Raw genomic sequence first — 20,863 nt, 5'->3', positions numbered from 1 at the left:
GCCCTCAGCCAAAGCAATCTTGAGAAAGAAAAACGGAGCTGGAGGAATCAGGCACCCTGACTTCAGACTATACTACAAAGCTACAGTAATCAAGACAATATGGTACTGGCACAAAAACAGAAATATAGATCAATGGAACAGGATTGAAAGCCCAGAGATAAACCCACACACATATGGCCACCTTATCTTTGATAAAGGAGGTAAGAATATACAGTGGAGAAAAGACAGCCTCTTCAATAAGTGGTCCTGGGAAAACTGGACAGCTACATGTAAAAGAATGAAATTAGAACATTCCCTAACACCGTACACAAAAATAAACTCAAAATGGATTAAAGACCTAAATGTAAGGTCAGACACTATCAAACTCTTAGAGGAAAACATAGGCAGAACACTATGACATAAATCACAGCAAGATCCTTTTTGACCCACCTCCTAGAGAAATGGAAATAAAAACAAAAATAAACAAATGGGACTTAATGAAACTTAAACGCTTTTGCACAGCAAAGGAAACCATAAACAAGACTAAAAGACAACCCTCGGGGCTTCCCTGGTGGCACAGTGGTTGAGAATCTGCCTGCCAATGCAGGGGACACGGGTTCGAGCCCTGGTCTGGGAAGATCCCACATGCCGCGGAGCAATTAGGCCCATGAGCCACAACTACTGAGCCTGCGCGTCTGGAGCCTGTGCTCCGCAACAAGAGAAGCCTCAATAGTGAGAGGCCCGCGCACCACGATGAAGAGTGGCCCCCACTTGCCCCAACTAGAGAAAGCCCTCGCACAGAAACGAAGACCCAACACAGCCAAAAATAAATAAATAAATAAATAAATTAAAAAAAAAAAAAAAAAGACAACCCTCGGAATGGGAGAAAATATTTGCAAACGAAGCAACTGACAAAGGATTAATCTCCAAAGTATACAAGCAGCTCATGCAGCTCAATATCAAAAAAACAAACAACCTAATCCAAAATTGGGCAGAAGACCTAAATAGACATTTCTCCAAAGAAGATAAACAGATTGCCAACAAACACATGAAAGGATGCTCAACATCACTAATCATCAGAGAAATGCAAATCAAAACTACAATGAGGTATCACCTCACACTGGTCAGAATGGCCATCATCAAAAAGTCTAAAAACAATAAATGCTGGAGAGGGTGTGGAGAAAAGGGAACCCTCTTGCACCGTTGGTGGGAATGTAAATTGATACAACCACTATGGAGAACAGTATGGAGGTTCCTTAAAAAACGAAAAATAGAACTACCATACGACCCAGCAATCCCACTACTGGGCATATACCCTGAGAAAACCATAATTCAAAAAGAGTCATGTACCACAATGTTCACTGCAGCACTATTTACAATAGCCAGGACATGGAAGCAACCTAAGTGTCCATCGACAGATGAATGGATAAAGAAGATGTGGCACATATATACAATGGAGTATTACTCAGCCATAAAAAGAAACGAAATTGAGTTATTTGTAGTGAGGTGGATGGACCTAGAGTCTGTCATACAGAGTGAAGTAAGTCAGAAAGAGAAAAACAAACACCGTATGCTAACACATATATATGGAATCTAAAAAAACAAAGAAGAAAAAAAAATGGTCAGAAGAACCTAGGGGCAAGACGGGAATAAAGATGCAGACCTAATAGAGAATGGACTTGAGGATATGGGGAGGGGGAAGGGTAAGCTGGGACAAAGTGAGAGAGTGGCAATGACATATATACACTACCAAATGTAAAATAGATAGCTAGTGGGAAGCAGCCGCATAGCACGGGGGCGATCAGCTCGGTGCTTTGTGACGACCTAGAGGGGTGGGATAGGGAGGGTGGGAAGGAGATGCAAGAGGGAGGGGATATGGGGATATATGTATACGTATAGCTGATTCACTTTGTTATACAGCAGAAACTAACACAACATTGTAAAGCAATTATACTCCAACAAAGATGTTAAAAAAAAAAAAATAGCTCTGCCCTCTCACATCCCACTTCTACCTTTTTTTTTTTTTTTTAATTTTTAAAATTTTGGCTGTGCTGCGTCTTAGTTGTGGCATGGCATGCGGGATCTTTCGTTGCGGCATGTGGGCTCAGTAGTTGTGGTGCGCAGGCTTAGCTGCCCCGCAGCATGTGGAATCTTAGTTCCCCGACCAGGGATCAAACCCGCGTGCCCTTCATTGGAAGGCAGATTCTTAACCACTGGACCACCAGGGAAGTCCCCCCACTTCCAGCCATTAACCAGGCTAGTTCTCCTGCCAAATGAGAAACAACAACAGCACATGCTGGGGACTCCCTCAGCAGTTTCCATTATCAAGATAGCACCTCACTAACCCCCTCAACAGTCCTGTGAAGCAGGTTCTAGCAGTACCCAGGTTTTACAGAGAAGAAAACGGAGGCTCTAAGAGGTAAAGTCACCTGTCAAGACTCCACAGCAGACTGTCAGCATCCAAAGTCTGTCCTCTTCTCATCTGAATAGGCTGCTTCCAGCCAGCATCCATCCACAGCCTATCCAGACTCCAAACCCCAGTTCCCCTTACTCAATGGCCTTCTTTTGAGAACCTATCTACAGGGCTACCATTCACTGAGTACTCCCTGGGTGCTGCGTGCACTGCTGAATGCTGTACATGTGCTGCATAATATTCCAATGAGCAAGTAAGCTGTCTATTGTCCTGGTCGCCTGGCCCTGAGCCATCTTATTACTTTTCTTTTTCTTTATTTTTTTCCTTTTCAGTCATTGGGTCAAGGGAGGATATCCAATAGATCATAGTGTGGTGGATGCTCTGCTCTAAAATATAAGCTGTCTTTTTGTCCCCTTGACCCGACTCTACATGCCTTAAGGTCAAAGTCCACAAATAACATTTGTTTGCCCATCCTACAGTGCTGGACCTGAGCCTTGGACTTGGGCAAAGGAGATGAGAAGGGTCCGGAATTCTCGTCAAAGTCACAGGGATAAATGAAGGTGGAGGAGAAGGATGGAGGCCCTCCTGTGAATCCTACCCCTCAAGGGCACTGTTCCTTTTAGCTTGAGAAGCCTTGAGGACACCTTTGTCCAGGAAAATGCACCTTCTAGCTCTTTAAAAGCGGGGAGCACTGTTCCAGCTAAGACCCTGCAGACAGGTGGAATGTCTGTACCCCAGCCTCGTTCTGAAGAGACTTGCAGAGCGGGAAGGAAGGGGCAATGACTTTCAGTTCCCGTTAATGTGTCTAGAAGCAGCAGCTAATTCAGCTAGATGATGTCACCTTCCTAAACCTCCTGACCAGCAGCTGAGATGGTAAAAGCAGGAAACTGGGGGACACTCAGCTGGCTAAACCCGAACATGCCTCTGGCAAAGGCCAATAGTAACCCCGGGCTCTGGGAGCATCCTCCTGAAGTTGAGCAAAAAGAGTCCTATCAGGTGAGAGGACAGTAGGTGTCCTTCAAGACCCTCATTCCAAGATGCTGCCCTAACTCTCCTTTTGCTCAGCAGCTTTCTGCACGTCCTGAACTAACAATGCTTCGCTTATTTGAGGGTGGAGCACTGGAAAGAAGCCTGGCTTTTGGAGCCGGACCAATGTGGGTCTGAATCCAGGTTCCACTGTGTCCAAGCTGAAGGACCCTGGGCATGGAACTTCGTCTCTCTCAATCTCAATTTCCTCATGGAAAAGAAACTGGGGCCGATTGCCCACTCATCACACGGGCTGGGTGGGAGAATAAATGAGAAAATGGATGTAGAGTGCCTGATTTGGGAAAGGTGCTCAGTAAGTGGTAGTCGCCATTACTCCCTTTGGATCCCTGGGAGGGAGGAGTGAAAGACCCATAACACAAAGGGAAAGCAAGGCCCACAGTGGGCCCACCAGTGTCAGAGCCAAGTATCTGCGTGGGCCCAAAGTCTGGATGAGCCAAGTTCAATCTGCCTTGCTTTTCTGTTTGCAAAATCTTTGCTTCAAATCTTCCCAGGCCGGCTTGCTCCTTAATCTACTCTCGGGTCAAAAGTCACCTCCTCAGAGACGCCTTCCTGATCTCCTCGTATAAAGTTGGTTCCCTAGATACTGCATTACTCAGTTTCATTTTCTTTAAATTATTTAACCCTCTATCCGAAATCATCTTATTTGTTTCTCAGGCTAGCTGCCTCCCCAGCTCACATATATGAAAGCAGTGTCCTTGACTGTCTTGTTCATCACAGCACCCCCAGCACTTAGCACAGGGCCTGGCATGTGGTGGTGCTCAATAAACATCTGCTGAATCAACAAATGAATGAATGCACCTGGGATAGCCACAGGCGAAACTGACAAGGACCCTACACTTACTCCTCTGCTCACTGTCAGTTTTAGGTCCTGGCTCTCATTCCAGATGCTGGCATTGCTACCTGGGAATCAGTGGACCAGAAGGTGGCCAGGATGGGCATCTGTACCTGGCAATGGGATATATATATTGGGATACCAGGACTGCCGAGGAGGGCCTCGGACTCTCTCCCTGGCACTTGAGACTCCCACAAATCTGGCTCCAGCTGACCTTTCTGGCTTTATCACCTAATAAGTGACCCTTTCACACACACTCCAAAATGGCCTGCCACTCCTATGGGTCTCTTCTTGAGAGTCCATGCCAGTCTGCACAACTTAGCTCACATGGAGCACCAGCTCCTCTTTTCCCTGTCTCTGCGGTAAGTCCCAGCACAAAAGTCACCTCTTCTGTGAAGTGCTGCTCTTATTTGGCATTTAGCATTTATTGTTGGCTTTCACAAGATCTCTTTTCATGTGCATTACGTCTTTTCTAATTCAACTGGAAGTATTTCAAGGATAGAACTGGGTCTTCAAATGGCGATATCTCAATTAATAAATCTGGAAAAAAGGCTCTCTCTCTTTTTTATTTTAGTTTATTTATTTATTTATTTTTGGCTGCATTGGGTCTTTGTTGCTGCACGTGGGCTTTCTCTAGCTGCGGCGAGCGGGGGCTACTCTTCGTTGCGGTGCGCAGGCTTCTCATTGAGGTGGCTTCTCTTGTTGTGGGGCACAGGCTCTAGGCTCACGGGCTTCAGTAGTTGTGGTGCACCGGCTTAGCTGCTCCGCGGCATGTGTGATCTTCCTGGCCCAGGGCTCGAACCTGTGTCCCCAGCATTGGCAGGTGGATTCTTAACCACTGTGCCACCAGGGAAGCTCCCAAAAGGCTCTCTTTGAAACAAAGTTGGCTGGGTCCCGAAAGGGTTGGGGAGTGGGCCAGGCTCCTTCCTGCTGCACTGACCCTTCTGGTGAAGGAGGAGGAAGATCATCATGCTGCCTCAGCCCAGGAGCCCAGGTATGAGGCAGCGAGGGAGCCAACAAATCCTGGACGATCACATGCGGTCTGGGACAATCCCAAGGTCATGTGTGTGACTGGATTTTTAAAACTCCATCATTTTCACGAATCTGGGCATAATTTACTTATCAATCATAAAGAATGATAGAAAAACTTTGCTCAGTTCAACCGGACTTCCATGCTATCTGCTTCTGTGAACTAAGCTTATCCATCTTATCATCTTCTTATCCATATTTTCCTTTCCCTTGACTCCCCCTGCTATTTTATCCTTTTGATCATATGAATTTTCCTAAGTTGCCTCCAACTCTTTGTAAAACGGAGTGAGGCTCCAATAAAATATGAGTTGGTCTTTTAAATGCTACAATGGTGTACAAAAATGATGTCCCAAACAATTCATTATAACAAAGATAAGTGACAAAAATAATGCATGTGAATCACCAAGTATAGTATATGGCACTTAGCATTCAAAAGGTAAGTTGAAAGAACACTCACAATTCTTACTAGCTTCTCTGGGCTGACTCAGTTTTCTCATGTGTAAAATAAAAACAACTTCTTAGGTTTATTCATTTGTTCAATCATTCATTCCAAAATCATTCACTGAATGTTTACTACCTATAAGGAACAGTTTTAGGTATTAGAGATAAAATGATGAGCCATCTTAAAGTCCTTATAATCATGGGGCTTATATTCTAGTAGAAGAGTGACAAAAACCAAATAAACAAATAAAAAGAAAATTTCAGATAGAGGTTGGTGCTGTGACAAAAATACAAGAAAGTAAAAGACTAGGGACTACCCTGGTGGCACAGTGGTTAAGAATCGCCTGCCAATGCAGGGGACACAGGTTCAAGCCCTGGTCTGGGAAGATCCCACATGTCGTGGAGCAACTAAGCCCGTGCACCACAGCTACTGAGCCCGTGCACCTAGAGCCCATGCTCCACAACAAGAGAAGCCACCGCAATGAGAAGCCCGTGCACCACAACAAAGAGTAGCCCTCGCTTGCTGCAAATAGAGAAAGCCCACGTGCAGCAACGAAGACCCAACGCAGCCAAAACTATAAATAAATAAATAAATAAAACATAAAAATTAAAAAAAAAAAAAAAGAAAGCAAAAGACTAGAGGGTAATTTCGAAGTACCTTGGCTACTTTAGACCAAAGGTCAAAGAGAACCTCTCAGAGGAGGTGACCTGTGTGTGAGCTGAGTCAACTGAAAGAACCAGCAAGGCAAACACCAGGGGCAGAGCACTCCAGGCAGAGGGAACAGCAACTACACAGACCCTCAGGCAGGGGCAAGTGAGCCAGGAACCAGGAACAGCAGGAGCCCCTGAGCCACGAGTGCAGAGAGGGAAGGGGGAGTGCTGAAGGATGGAGAGGCAGCCAGTACCAGATCATGCAGGCCTTAGAGGCCTCGGCAAGGACTGGGTTTTATTCCAATTGGGTGGAGGGTTGTAAGCAAGAATGTGCCAATGGGACTTCCCTGGTGGCGCAGTGGTTGAGAATCTGCCTGCCAATGCAGGGGACACGGGTTCGAGTCCTGGTCCAGGAGGATCGCACATGCTGCGGAGCAACTAAGCCCGTGCGCCACAACTACCGAGCCTGCGCTCTAAGGCCCGTGAGCCACAAGTACTGAGCCTACGTGCCACGGCTACTGAAGCCCGCGCACCTAGAGCCCGTGCTCCGCAACAAGAGAAGCCGCCGCAATGAAAAGCCTGCGCACCGCAACAAAGAGTAGCCCCCGCTCGCCGCAACTAGAGAAAGCCCGCGTGCAGCAATGAAGAACCAATGCAGCCAAAAATAATAATAATAAAAAAAAAAAAAAAAAAAAAAAGAATGTGCCAAGATCTGAACTGGTTTTCAAAAGACCACTCTGCCTGCAGTGTTGGGGCAGAAGTGATTTTTTAAGGTCCCTTCTTAGCTCCAAATAGCTGACTTTTCCTCCTGTCATTATTCTAGGCTCCCACAAACTGGCTGCCAGAGCAAGAAAGATGCATCCTCCTCAATAAAGAGAGAGCAAAGAGAAGCAGTTTCTACCCCGGGCAGAAGCAAGGAATCTGTGTCACCTTGTTCTGCAGGAGATGGAGGGAGTGGCCCCATCAGGGAGGGGTGGGAATCCCAGCTTGGAAAACATCCCCAAGCCACCTGTATTGTTTCTGCCTCCTGTGTGGAAGTTTCTGCCATGACACAGTGCTCTGGAATGCTCTCCCCACCCACCCCCCCACACCCAATCTTCCGTTTACAGAGGCAGAGTTGTACTTTGCATTCCTCCCAGGATTTAGCTCAAATCTAGCCTACAGGAAATGGTCGATAAAGAGCTATTGACTGATTAATGAAGAGAGGGAATATTCTCAGCCATTAGGCAAATATTAATGAGTACTATGAGTACTATGTTGGTCTCTGGGGATACAAAGTGATTAAGATGGGTTTCTTGCCTTCACTGAGCTCAGAAGTCAGCAGATAGACCAAAAACCACAGACAGCTACAATGCTGGGTATAAGAGTAACAGCAGCAACATTTACTAGGCCCTCTTTATCCACAAGCAGAACACTGTGGGCTTTGGAGCCAGACTAAGGTTCAAATCACGACTTTACCACTTACCAACCTAGCATCTTTGTACAAACTCCTTAACTTCCCTATGCTTCACTCTTCTCCTCTGTAAAATGAGAATTATAGTAAGAATGCCTACCTCAATGGTACTGTTTTGAGAATTCAATGAATTAACACATATGAAATACTTAAGGGTAAGTGCTCTATAAATGTTAGCTATTATTAAAATTACTGTAACATCTGTGCCAAGCTCGACACGTATGATCTCATTTCGTCCTTACAAAAACCCTACAAGGCAGGTACTACCATCTCCATTTTCGAGATAGGGGAACTGAGGCTCAGAAAGGGGGAGGAATGAGCCCAAGATCAAACGGCTGGTACGTGATGGAGCCAGATTCAAACTCAGCTCTGTCCCACTCCAGAGGCCATACTTCCAATAATGAAATGATCCCATTCTCTTCAGAAGCTCACAGCACAGTGCCCCAAACACAGCAGAGGCCCCGTAAAGGGAGCTATGGTTATTATTCCATTGTTCCTGGAGATCTTCCAGTAGTAGGTGCTGTGGAGCCTAGAGGAAGCACCTCTTTTACCCTGAAGGGGTCTGAGAAGGGCTCAAAGGAAACTGACCGGGGTGCCAAAAGGGCTCAAAGGAAACTGACCTGGGTGCCAACTGCAGGCTTTGCTCTGGAGTCCTATGGGTTCCCCTCACTGAAGTGTGGTCTACTAACTTGGAACCCTACCTTCCACCACTAAATCAGACCCAGAAACTGCTCCCAGGTGCCTGGACACCTGCATGGACAGGCAGGCAGTTTCCTCTGGGCTGACTTCTTGTCTGGCTCTACACATCTCTCAGTTTCATCACTTAGCCGCCAGCCTGGGGCCTCTTGCCTGCACCTGCTGCTGGACCCAGTCCCAGGGGACCCTGCCCAAAGGGCCATTTCTGAGTGACTCCCTGGAGACTTCCTTGATATGGTAACCCCTAGGGTTCCATATGAATGTGGGTGCTGTGAGCAAAGGGAAATTTTTCTCACTGAGCAGCAGACAGAGAGTGGATAGAACAAGGGGTGGTCTTGTTTTGAATCAGAGGTGAGTGTGGAGTGAGGCCCACTGTGCCTCCCAGTTTATATTTAAGCAGCACTGATTCTGGCCAGTCAGAGCTCCCACTCAGCAGTCTGTGGAGCCTAGAGGTGGGTGAGGACATCCGAGGGTGAGGAGTTAATAGTCATTTCTACTTCCCATTTGAGTCTTACTCATAGATCTGGCCTTGCCGAGTAATTAGACTGCAGAAGGCAACCAATGGCTGAATTCATGAATGACTAAACCTCACAGTGAGAGGAAAAGGAAAGACCCAGCATTTGGTAAAGGACCCAGCTTTTACTCCATACCAGGCTCTGTGCTGGGGCACTTTACATACACCGTTCATCATTATGAATGTTCATTAACTTGGACACTAAACACTCAGCCACCAAGTGCTAGGCACAAGAGTAGCTGATGGCAGTGAATGAGATGCAGTTGCCACCTTCAATAAGCTCAGAGCACCTTGCTTAGTCTTTCTCCCAACAATCCTGTGAAATGATTATTATTTCCATTTTATAGATGTTCAGGCTTAGAGAAGTAAAGTAACCTGTCCAAATTCATGAAGCTAGATAAGTGAGAGAGCTAGGATATTGCTTCCACTCAAAAAGTGCTTGTTGGTTGAATGAACTAATGAGTGAAAGAATGAATGAAAGACACAGGGTTTTGACCTCAGTCAAGGAGCAGCAACAAGACCAAACATTTATAGTTCTCAAAGTGCTTTTTCATCTATCATCTCCTTGGGCCTCTCAGATAGCCCATGAGGGAGGCAAGGCGGGTGTTATCTTTCTTCAGCAGATGAGGCAATAGGCTTACAGTCACACAGCAAACATGGAGTGGGGCCATCCTGGAAAACTCCAGAGTCCCACGGCACCTTGTTTAATCATTCAGATGCATGTCAAGCACCTACTATATGCTAGGCATGCTCCTACGCTCTTTAAATATTCAACTCATTAAGTCTTCCACTCAGTCAACAAATAATGATTGAATGTCTTCTATGTTCCAGGTTCTGTGGCAAGATCTAGGGATAGAGCAGTGAATAAAGCAGAGGAGGAGATCCCTGCCTTCCTGGAGGCACTTGGCAAAGTGCTGAAGAAAATATGCCCCATTACCAAATGCCCAGACAGCAACAATGGCCAAACCCTCACTGTGTGCAGCATGATTTGGGGCCCTTGTGGAGGAGGTGTGGGACAAGGTTATGAGCTACAGCCTCCAGCTTCAGGAGTCTTAAAATCTCCAAGTTCTTGGTTCAAAGGATATCCATATACTCTGTCAGCCTAAAAGTCTGCCCTTGGAGTGTAGCTCCGATAGTGATCACAGCTTCTTGATCACCTGTGAAGGCAATCTGCTAATAACAGCTGTAATAGTAGCTATCATACTGAGTAATTACATATGCCAGGCTCCATGATAAATGTTCCCTGTATCTTACCACTTATTTTTATGATCAAAAGAGTCTTTCAAGAAAAGTACTGCATTATTTTCGTCTTTTAACAGATGAGGAAACTAAGGCTGAGACAGATTAAGTAATTTGTCCAAGGATAACTATAGAGCAAGTAGGATTCAGCACTGGTTTGTCAAATTTTGTATCTGGCTCTGAACAGTGATGGAATTTCTCCCAGGGAGGCACTGGAGTGGCAAACATCAAGGATACCAAGAGCAGCTGCTTCCTGGGAGGGCTGGGACCTCCAGAGCCCCTAACAGATTCTTCCTCACCCACTTTTATCAGGTCTGAACATCAGACAGAGAGGGAAAGGTTAAGTAAGCTCAAGCTATCCCTAGGGCAACAGGAGTCTCTCTCCCTCTCTGCTGAACCTCCAGGGAAGAAGTCTGTGACCTTCATTTGCCACCACCAACCCCCCACAAGAGAGACAGAAGGAAGGAGGGGATGGGGGCAGGGGAGTCTCTTCCCTGGGTTGGGGAGGGGTGCGGCACACCAGGGAAGAAGGGAAAAAGCATGACTGGTTCTTTCCTCTCTTGGACAAGAAGTCTGTACATGTGATGTGGTGTGTGTCCTGCACATGGAGCCCCAAAGGGGAATGCCAGGGTACCTTTTGGACCCAAGAAGACTCAGAGAGGAGAGACTGGCACAGCCCTGAACTACAAGCTAAGCTAACAATTTCTAAGCATTGTAACTAGGTCATCAGGTTCCTGGAGAAGCCAGCTGTGTCTGGGGATGGGGGATGGGGAGGGAAATTTTTGCAGTTTACCAAGATCCCTACTTCCCTTCAGGCCCCGCCCTCCCTGAAATCTGCACCTGCTCCCAAACTGACCCCTCCCCCTAGCTGGGCCCAGCTGTCAACAGCTCCCAATGCCCCACCCCTGCCTTCCATGGGCCGGAACTATGGGGGCCTCTTGGACAGGAGGTACCTTATTGCCACCTTAGCCCTTCGGAAAGGGAGCTGTGGGGCAGGGAAGGAGTGGCCTCTCCTGGGGGGTATTTCTTACTCCATGAGGGCAGCAAGAAAGCTGGGTCCCTTTGGGCCTGCCCAGGGTACCTTCCTGGCATTGTTGCCACAGGTGGCAGGAGACAGATGATGTTTACCCTGCTGAGACCAGAGTTGCCAAAAGGCTTCAATCAAGCCTTTGAATTTGCACCTGGCCTGGAGCCCCAAAATAACAACCATGGCAGCCTACCTGATCCACAGGTCGCAGGTGCATCTGGCTTTTTTTCTCCCTGCAGCTCTGCCTGCTGAGCCCTGGCTGGCAAGGGATTCTCTCTGCCAGTGATAACTAGAGACCTGGCTGCACGGCTCTGCTGTTGGGCCTCTCCCCATTGGGCCCACCTCTACCAGCAACTATCCCCATCCCTCTGCCCAGGGGCCTCCACCATCAGTCACCATTCGCTTCTCCCTGACCAGCTTTACTGACAGCCCAGACCCTCTTCCGCCAGTCTGCCTCTTCACTGTCTCCCAAATGCTTCATACACATTCCACCCTCCAGCTCTGTCTGGATCTTTCTTACCTATCAAGGCTGCCCTTGCCACATTCGTTTCACCTACTGAAAGCCTTCATGGTCCACATCTTCCTAGTAGGTAGTAATGATGCCTGACACCGACTGAGCATACTGTATTCAGGCACTGTGCTAGGTAGGCTACAGAGTCACTCACTCATTCAGCAAGTATTCGCCGAGTGGATCCCATGTGCCAAGCACTCTGCTAGATGCTGGGGATGAAGGAAACTTGAAACAAACCCCCTACACTCTGGGAGCTTAGCTTTTACAAGAGGACTCAGGCAGTAAAGAGGTAAACAAAGGTGGCCTCTTTACTCTTTAGGAGAGGTGATATTTGAGTTGAGACCTAAATGCTAAGACAGCCCTGATCAGATCTAGGGAAAGAGTGATCCAGGTAAGCCTATGCCAAAGAGATTACTACCACTATCTTCATTAAGGGATGATTACTACCTTCACTTTATAGATGAGAAAACTGAGGACTCGGTGTGAACTGCACAAAGGCACACTGCTGAGAAAGCTATTATTCAAGCCTCTAGTGACCTTTCTCCTTCCTGACACTAGGGTTTGGGCTGGTAATGCAGTTGGTGAGGGAGAAGGTGCATAGGGTGATGCAGGCTAAGGGTGGAGGTCCCTGGACTGAGCCACCAATTGAGTAGCTAGCTGATGGTGGAAGTGGGCTGGTTTGGCAGGGGTCCAGGGCACCTGTGGGATGCAGCCAGGGGGTCTGTTCTCTTCCATTTCTGGAGTCTACAATACAGATTTGGCACAGTTTGCCTGGAGCCATTCACCAAGGGTTGTGAGTCTATTCCTACTGCTTTAAATGAGTTTCCTTCTTTAAGGACAGAGACATTTTTGTAGCCTAACCTGCATCTAATAATAACAACCCTTCATGTTCATTGAGCAGATCCTGGCTGAGCCCTTGCCCAACCCCAGGTCCTGTGCCAGGTACTCAGGGTAAAGTAAGCCAGTCCAGGCCTGCAAAGAAGCAATGATAGCGTGACTTGAGGGTAGGCTCTGGCATGAGATACAGCTGGGTGCAAGACCCAGCTCTGCCTCTTACAAGGTGTGGTACTGTGGACATGTTATAAAGCCTCTTGAAGCTCTGGATTCTCCATCTTCACACCAAAGCAGTTGTGAGGACCAAACAAGATGATTATGTCAGGGGCATAAACATAGCACCTGGCACAGAGCAAGCACTCAACACATAGCACCTGTCATTATTACTAAAAAAACACTTTTGCATTTCACTTTCTCATTTGAGCCTCGCTTACTCTGGTATGGATGAGAATTTAAAGCTGATTTGTCTAGTGCTACACCACCAGCAAGAAATTAAGCTAAGTTTCAAATCTGAGTGCAGAGTTTTATCTATGGGTATGTAGAAAGTGATCAATACATACTACCATGACCCTTGCCTGGTGTGTCTGGGAGCTGAGGGGACGGATGGGTGAGGCACACAGCCTGACTCAGATGGCAGAAAGACACCAGCAAGGCCCAAGGTGTGGGGCATGGAAACAGACCATTGAGGGATGGGACCCGGTCCCCCTCATTGCAGTACCCACAGTATCCCCAGCCCTTAGCGCAAATGAAGTATTCACCAGTATTTGCTGATTTAAGAAATGAAATAAAACTGAAGACAGCTCCAAGCAATGAATCCCGCTTTAGGGAAGGCAGGCAACATCGATAACACTGAGTTAAAAGCTAGAATTCTAAGCCATTTACTGTGGGACAAGGCCCCTTGCCTTAGTTTCCTCCCTGAAATGGACTGAACATACCCACCTCACTGTGAAATGATGTATACAAAGAAGTCTGGTAAGTTATAAAGTGTTATCATGCATATAAAAGCAATTATCATCAGGCTACAGACCACTAAGGCAATGAAGTGTTGTGAAGACAAGCACCTCAGGTTTGAAGCCCGGGTCGTCCTGGCACTAGCCTGTGTGGCCCTGAGCATGTCACTTTTCTCTGAGTCTCAGTCTTCTCAACTATAAAATGAAGATGACACCACCTACCTTGTAGGGTTTTTTAAGATGGCTTAGAGATAAAGAACACAGGCTTGGAGTAAGACAGACTTGGTTTCAAATCCTGACTCTGCTTCCCACTGAGTCCCCCCAAATCTCATTGTCCTATAATGCTGAGGTTGTCGGACAGTAACACAGAGATGAAACTGATGAAAGCCCTGTCACATAGTGAGCACTGAATAAATGCCAACAATCATTTAGACACTGGTACAGTCAGGGGAGGGGGCAAGATGTAGTGTTTAAAAGTGGGAGCTTGGAAGCTACCCTCACAGGCTTTGCCACTTACTAAGCGTGCTACCCTTCAAAAGTTGCTTAACATCTCTGTACCTCAGTTTCCTCATTTGTAAAACAGGGATAATAATAGTAGCAACTTCAGAGTGTTGCTCTGCAAATGGAATAAATTAATACACGTAAAGCATTTTGAACAACGCCTGGCATAGAATAAGCACTTGATAAATGTTAGGTGCTATTAATAGTAACATTAACAATAATATTAATCACCAAGTGGAATAAGAGGGAGGGACTGTGTAATCCTGGGACACGGGTATCCCATGGAAGAATTCTAGGGAAGTCCCTGGGCAGCTGTTTGTAGGCAAGTTCTCAGCCTCTGGGAGAAAGACTCTCCTATGGAAAGGACATGAGGCTGGGGGCTCCTGAGCAAAAGTCTCAGTCCCGATGACCAGGAGGCCAGTCTCTGGGGAGGCAAGTCAGGCTCCTTGGAAGGACACAGTGTTCCTGGCCCCGCCTGACTCGGGGGAACAAAGGCACGTGTGTGGCCAGGGAGGAGGGAGGGGAATGTTTCCCTTTCAAGAGCGGAACAAAGGATCTGAGGCATAGTTGAGTGCGTTCCAATCCCCTCCCAGGCTAGCTCCCATTCCTCAGATGATTGTCCAACAGGGTTTTCAACCTTCTAGCTTCCTCCTGAAAGGTGACCTCGGGGAGGGAGTGGCAGGCCCCACTTCACTCTACCCTCTGTCATCGGTCTCCACGAGGCAGGATTTCTATGCGCCAACCTCTAAGACCTCTCTTAGGAGTCCCAGGCCTGTGCAGGGTGTGGGGTGGGGACCTCAGGGCAACCCAGGGTTAATGGATGACACAAGGCACTGCAAGCGACAGGTTTAATGTTCCTCTAGGGGGAGTCCAAGACTAAAACTGCTACTTAGTGTGGAGCCAGGAGAGAACCCAGGAGTTCTGACCAACCCCCGGTGTGGGGTGGGTGGAAAACTCTGACAGAACTCAGTGGAAATGCATTTTCTAAACCTTAAAGGGATGATCACAGGCTGGAGAGAGAAGCTAGGTGAAGGGTGAAGGGGGAGGAAGCAAAGAAAGTAACTGACAAGAGGAAAGGGAGAGACATGGCCAAAAAAAGGAGTTTGTGTGAGGGGGGAGCCTTTAGGGATATTACTTTCCAATTTCCACACTCTAGCCAGCAAGAATCCAACTGCAGGGCTGGGACAGGAAGCAGTCCATGGAAGTCATTGCAATGGCATTTCCTGAAGAGTGAGAGAAAAACCTCCAGTTCCGAGGGGAGCTCTGGAGTCTGCCCAAAAAGCCCTGTAGCTTGGAGCTAGCCTTAAGGCCCCAGCTTGGCCTGAGAGTCTCATCAGGGATGAAACCAAGTAGCAGAAGGTCTCAAAGGCAGTTTCTTTCTGCAAAAACACTATTTACAAAAATCAGTATGTAATAAACGGGAAGCCAGATGATGTGGCTGAAGGAGCCCTTGGTTGCGGCTGCTGGTTGCTGCTGATACCGACAGTCACTATTCTGAGAGCCTTTTGACAGGAATTAACTCACTCAATCTTCAGAGCAAAGCGCTATTATTATAGCCATTTACAAGTTAAAAGACTTGCCCAAGGTCACAGAGGACATAAGTGGCCTAGTCCAGATTTGAAAGCCCAAACCCTGCATCTTCCTCCTGATGTAACCTTGGGCAAGTCACTTATCTTTCTCAGCCTGATTTCTCTCTGCTCACCTCCCTGGGTGGTTGGTTATAAGCATCAGAAAGGCAAGGTGGGGGGAATTCCCTGGCAGTCAGTGGTTAGGACTCCCACTGCAGGGGCAAAGGTTCGATCCCTCTTCAGGGAACTAAGATCCTGCATGCTGCATGGCCAAAAAAATACAAAGTATCTGGGAACACTGGAACCACAGTCCCTCAGGGAAATAATGAGCAGAACTCACTCCATTAAAAAAAATTAAAAAAAAATTTTAAAGGCAAGGTGGATATGAAAGTGTAAGCTGTAAACTGCTACATAAACGTGGAGTAGAAATATTGTGGGGTCAGTGATAAACTACCCTACATTAACACTGGGATTAGTTAATTTTTAGCAATTAAAGTGCTGCAGCTGTTGATAAGAAAGAGCCATCCTAAAGCATAACTATCATGAAATATGCCATAATGGTGGAATCCACAAGGCCTAGGGCCAGTGAGAAGCAGGATTCCTAGACTCAACTTCAACCCTCCATCTTACAGAAGGGAAAACTGGGGCCTAGGGGTAAAATGACTTGGCCAAGGTGAGACAGTGAGTCAAGGCAGATTTGAGACTAGAACTGAGATCCTGACTAAGACCAGTGCTTGACCAACATGGAAAGGAACACTACGGAGCTCCTGGCAGGACAGAACACTGCTAGGGCCTGCCTGCCCTAAGGATGTGCCCAAAGGTCACTATGGAGTGCAAACAAGGGAGAATAGATGCTGTAGATTCTGTGAATGGGTCTCTGGCACGAGTTCTGTGGCAAAGATGATCAGAATCATGATACCAACCTGTGCTGGGCTCTATGCATCTCAGGCAGACAGATCTCATTAGGTCTTCGCCATGGCCTTGTGAGGCAGGTAATATTTGCCCCAAGGTTCAGAGAGTTCAAGGAGCTTGCCCAAGGTCATAGAGCTAGACATGGGTGATGTGGGACCTCAACCCAGACATGGTGCAGTTATTCACCAGAAATAGCCCTAGAGTGGAGGAGGACCATTCAGGACACCACATTTGAAGAGACTATCCCAGAAGAACATCTAGCTTATTTAGCCCTGATTCTATGTTCTCCAAGTGGTTAAAAAATGTGGCTTTCAAGGTGGCCAGACCCATCAATATGCCATGTGCAAGCCTGGTCTTGGTCCCTTTTCACCATTTCCACCTCTACCTCCTGATTCAAGCCACTCTTCTTTCTACTTGACAGCTTTCACCGGCCTCTTCATTGGGCTCCTGGCTGCCACCCTTGCAGAATTCAGATCATTTCACCCCTGCTCCTAATCTTCTCCTGGCCTCTCTCTCATTCTACCAAAGCCAAGTCCTCACCATCACCTGTAAAGGGCCATGTGATTGGGCCCCTGGCTACCTCTCCCCCCTCAATCCCAACCACTCTCCCCTCTCACCTCCTACCACTCTCCCTCTTACTGTTTCTTCTCCAGCTACACTGGCCTTCTTGCTCATCCTTGAGCATGCCAAGCACACTCCCTCCTGAGTCCATCCCTCTGCTTATAACACTCTTTCTACAGGTACCCACATCGACCACCACCTTACCTTCTTCAGGCCTTGGCTCAAATATTACCTTTTGGTGATGCCTTCCCTACGCACTCTTTTAAAATTGCAGCCTCACCTCCTTTGCTAGGCATGCCCTATGCCTCAATGTGCTTTATTTTCTTCATAGCACTTAGTATCACCTGATATATGTTATGTATGTATGTAATTACATGTTGTCTGTTTCTCCCCACTAGAATGTAAGCTCCACAATGCAGAAACTTAATTTTATTTAATGCTGTACTGCTAGTGCCTAGGACAGCCTGACACACAGTAGGAGCTCAATTAATATTATCTGAATCAATGAATGAATGTTTAGGGACCTCCCTGGTGGCACAGTGGTTGAGAATCCGCCTGCCAATACAGGGGACACGGGTTCGAGCCCTGGTCCAGGAAGATCCCACGTGCCACAGAGAAAGTAACCCCGTGTGCCACAACTACTGAGCCTGTGCTCTAGAGCCCGCGAGCCACAACTACTGGAGCCCGCACGCCTAGAGCCTGTGCCCCGCAACGAGAGAAGCCACCACAATGAGAAGCCCGCGCACCCAATGAAGAGTAGCCCCTGCTCTCCACAACTAGAGAAAGCCCACGTGCAGCAACAAAGACCCAATGCAGCCAAAAATAAATTAAAAAAAAAAAAAAAAGAATGAATGATTAGATAAAGGGCAATTCCTATTACTATTACTCTGGTTTGATAAGTGTCTGTTTCTTCAGAAATTTAGAAGGCTCTCTTTCATTAGGTACCTGCTACGCCTTAGACCTCTGCTCAGTGCCGATTAAACAAGTATGCACAAGATGTGGACTCCGCCCTCAGAAAGTTCCTAAACCTGGTAGAGGTATGGTAGTGTCAGAAATGTCTTCTTTATACTCATTTAAACTCTGCCACTGTGATTTACCTATCCAAGTTCTGCTGGGTACTATACCAATAAAAAAGGCTTAGCCCCTCTTCCTGCAGATATTTGAAACCAGCGACCATGGTCTCCTGGGTCTTCTCTTCCCCAGGCTAAACAAAAAGACCCAGTGGGATTGTCTGACTCAGATCTGCCAACTGGGAAAGGGGAAGACAGACTGTCGGCTGGAGAGACAGAAGAGAAGCGGATCCAGGAGCAGAGTGGCTCCTTCAAAGAAAAGAGAGGGAGTCCTTGGGGAGGAACTCCATGGAATTAGGTTGAAGGTTGGGGGTGGGGACAGAGCCCTGCTCATTAGGTAGTAGGAGATTATGTTTCTGTAGAAGAGCAGCTCACTGGGAATTACCCCTAAATCTATCCATGCTAAACCCAGACAAAACCATGGCTGCTAAAAGAAAGCCCTGCAATGGAAGGCTGAGGGCACTGGAAAAACCAGGGAGGACGCTCAAGCCACTGGCCTCGAGACAGATACCTGCTGGGGAAGGGACAAGTAACAACTGCTGCTTCCTGTAGCCCAAACAAATCTGGTGACTACCCACACAAAAGCCAAGAAAACCCTCTAGGTTCCGTTGGGGCCCCCTGAAAAAATACTTGGGTATTTTCTACCAGAAGCTGAAGGGCTCTGTGGGGCTACTGGGGAAATCAGTCTCAGGAAGCCTGGAAAACCCTGTGATGGTGATGGCATTTTAAGGGCAACTTCAAACGTACATCCAGAAGAACCGGGTGTTTTGAGGGGGAGCCCCTGAGACACTTCTACCTCACTTTGGGACCTGAATGAGATTACTAAAAATTTCCACGTTTGGGGTTTCTAATGGGGTTTCCCCAAGAAAACCGCAGAATTGCGAACAGCTGCTGAGATCTGCAAAAGTCGCTGAGGTGCTTCAGCGAAGCATACATCAGTGCCAAAGAAGACAGAACAGGCAAGAAGAAACCTACAGAAACTAGAAGACCACAGAGCTATGCAGCCTGGGAAAGGCCAAATTATGGTTTCTCCGCCCCCCCCAACAACTGTTTATTGCTTTCAACAATGGTGTTTCCATCAAGCTAAGGGGTTTCCCAGGGACAGTGATAACAAAATGGCCTGGCCCACCGGGGTCCCCACCACATAACTGTCCACATTCCCACTGGAAAGCCCCAGAAACACTCTGTCCCTATCATTCTAGTGAACATCTCAGCGGCTGGCTTTGTTTCTCGAGAAACTCTGGGGCAAAGTTCAGTTTTCATAGGCAGATAGCCCATTCATTAAAAGAGGTGCCTCCATCCTACAATTAAGGCCCAAGGAGAGCCTTTGTTCTAGATCCTTTACTAGAGTCAAGCTATGGCAGGTGGCTATCATTATTTCATTTTACAGGTGGGAGAGATGGATGGACAAGAGAGACAAACAGGTTCAGCATCTTGGCAGGTGACTCCAGGCAGGCGGTGGTGTGGTTATATGTGTGGAATTCCAGTCCTTGGAGCACCACCCACAATTAAGTAGACATACCTGGAGCAGGCCATCTTCTCCCTTTATGCACACAATTCTTACCTACTGGTAGGGCCTGAGAAAGTTTTATCAATGAAAAATTAACAAGAAGCCCACTCTCACTGGGCAAAACCCTGATACCCACTTGAGTTTTGCCAGTGCCAGAATCTGCGGAGGCTACACACATGCCTTTGGCAGCCCGCTACTGCCAACAAAGGTGCTGTTCTTCCTGCAACTCCTGAACAAGGCCAGCATCACAGACTCGAGTGAGCACCTCCACAGGCATGTTTTGCTTGGCCCAACAGCACCTCTGGCTCACATTATTACTCCTAGGACAACCTGAAATGGAGGGAAAGAGTTTAGGCTTTGGAGTCAGGCCCACCTAGGTGTAAATTCTCACTCAGTCACTTAACTGGCTGAGGAAGACCTGGGGCCAGTCACTTAGCTACCAGGAGCTTCATATGTAAACTGGGAATAAACCCACCTACCTTAGAAGGTTATTGTGTGGAGTATATGAAATAGCATGTCATTTCCATGAAAGAAAGTACCATGTTTTGCTTATGGCCAGCACCTAGCACGTGCCTGCCTCATAGTAGATGCTCAGTGAATTTTGGTTGCATAAGTAAAATACCTAACATAATGCCTCATGCATAAAATGTACTCTGTAAAGGCTCATTTCCTTTTCCTTTCCTGTAGGGATGCTAAATTTAGAGCATATCCCAGGGTGGAATGGCCCGTAACTCCTACACTCATGGATCCCCCAGCCACAGCCTCCAGGAAGGTTATGAGATGCCACTGCAGTAGCCAGTCGGTAAGTCAAACAGGATGGTCCCTGAGAGGGAAGTGGGCGGGTACCTTCTACCCAAAGGATCCCATGTCACATGTTCTTTACCTCCTGGCCTCAGGGAGAATGCGTGCCCAGAAATGGTTCTGACATAACTGGCTCTTCTGCACACATCCCCTCTGTTCACCAAGAGGAAGTAACATATGGTATGCTGTCCAACGGGCTCTGATAATTCTTGAGCAAAGAGACAGAAGATGGAATTTCAATCCAGTGGTGATCTAACGAACTTGCCCAGTGCTGCTGTGTCTAAAACCTCTTTTTACGTGCAACACTGGGTGACTAGCAATTCT

The 20,863-nt window shown here is 47.3% G+C and overlaps 1 protein-coding gene across 7 annotated transcripts in view; it reads right to left on the bottom strand.

Annotated features, from left to right (window-relative positions):
* BCL2L1 (BCL2 like 1) overlaps positions 1-20,863 on the bottom strand; it is a 51,827-nt gene that overhangs the window by 26,712 nt on the left and 4,252 nt on the right. The window lies entirely within an intron of this gene.

This window comes from Balaenoptera borealis, assembly GCF_965194805.1.
Source record: "Balaenoptera borealis genome assembly, chromosome: 16".
NCBI lineage: Eukaryota > Metazoa > Chordata > Mammalia > Artiodactyla > Balaenopteridae > Balaenoptera > Balaenoptera borealis.
The sequence above is the reverse complement of the archived record's forward strand: the minus strand, read 5'-3'. Positions and strand labels throughout refer to the sequence as shown.